The following is a 1,849-nucleotide window of genomic DNA, read 5'->3' as shown; positions in this document are numbered from 1 at the left end:
GAGCTGAAATTATCTACAAAGTTGCACGTATATCGAGCAGTGGTCCTCCCCACCCTGCTGTATGGCAGCGAGACATGGGTCACATACAGGAGGAACCTCAAGACACTTGTCAACTTTCATCAACGTAGTCTACGTTCCATCCTCCGAGTTCACTGGAGAGACAAGAGAACAAATGCCAGTATTCTTGCTGACACCAACTGTAGGAGCATCGAGGTTACCCTTATCCATCAACAACTACGCTGGACTGGCTATGTTACCCGCATGGACGACAATAGACTGCCAAAGCAGCTACTTTACAGTCACCTAACGAATAATAAACGTAGCGCTGGCGGGCAACTGAAAAGGTTTAAGGAGTCTTAAGACAAACCTGAAAAAGTGCCAAATCGACCCCCTCGCCCGGGAGACGATTTATCTACACCGTAACGCTTGGAGGAGCACCTACACACAAGAAGATGTCAATACTTTCGAGTTAACCCGACTGCATAACGAGGCAGACAAGCGCCAAAGCCGGAAAGATGCTGCCGCCGCCCCTCCCGCATTAGGTGTAGCCCTCCACACGTGCAATATCTGTGGACGACCGTGCCAGTCCCGTATCAGCCTGTCTAGTCACCTTAGAGTTCCCCAACGAAGGTAACATCCCTAATAACTCGTATCATTGTATCATAGCTGTATGATAGTCATACTCGATTCCGAGTGACAGCAAAGTAGTATGTATGTATGTATTGGTTATGTATGTACTGATGTATGTATGTACTGATGTATGTATGTACTGATGTATATATGTACTGATGTATGTATGTATGTATGTATGTATGTATGTATGTATGTATGTATGTATGTACGTATGTATGTATGTATTTTTGGCGTATGCATGTGTTGGTGTGTGTGTGTGTCACTATCTGCCCACAGAGCCAAGACTACACCACCACCCTGACTGGTCTATGACGTCAGGTGAATGGGCTTGTCCAATGTCTCATTACGGCCAATCAGCGACGAGTACAGCACCACGACGCAGTGTGTGTTTAGGAACGAGTGAAGTAAAAAACTATTTATATCATTAATTCATTATATAAGTAAAATAAACACATATACCAGGTTGGTAAAAATAATTCGGGAGTGATCTGTAGAGCCATCTGTGAGATGAACTAATGAGGGTCAGGTGTGGCGCTGCTCCTCCACACATTACCGAGATCAGATTAAGTCCTCCAATTAATCCTCCATCTATGTCCTTCCTCTCCAAATGCGTTGTAGTTTCTTAATTAATTAATCACTGCACCTGTACTCTTGATTTTGAATTAATTAATCACCAACTGTAACGTGTTTCTGAAATAATGAATTAATTACCTGTACCACGTTTGTGAATTAATTATCCACTTTACCTGTCTTTCTTTAGTTTCTGAATTAATTAATTAATTAATTAAACACCACTAAGGTTCTAAGTCATGATCTAATCTACCAAAGTTTATGAAATGAGTCACTGAGAAAAAAACAAAATGGCATCAAATGATTTTATTATTTTCTCATCAAGAAGAAATTTGATTAAATTTTTTTTATATATATACAGTATATATATATATAACCTATAATCTTTCTGTCTCCCGGTGGTGAAGTGTCCAGCCCTTTGATCACCTTTGTGCCTAAGACCTGAGATTAAAGATAGCTCTCTCTCTCTCTCTCTCTCTCTCTCTCTCTCTCTCTCTCTCTCTCTCTCTCTCTCACCATTATCTGCCGCTCTCTCTCTCTCGCAATACTTATTTTCATTTCTTCGTTAATATTGTGTAAAGAACTAAACTATCAATATGTAAATTAAATAAAGTTCTCAGGCGAAATATTAAAGGTCACTGTATTG

This window comes from Homarus americanus, unplaced genomic scaffold (genome assembly GCF_018991925.1).
Source record: "Homarus americanus isolate GMGI-L3 unplaced genomic scaffold, GMGI_Hamer_2.0 scaffold8929, whole genome shotgun sequence".
NCBI lineage: Eukaryota > Metazoa > Arthropoda > Malacostraca > Decapoda > Nephropidae > Homarus > Homarus americanus.
The sequence above is the reverse complement of the archived record's forward strand: the minus strand, read 5'-3'. Positions refer to the sequence as shown.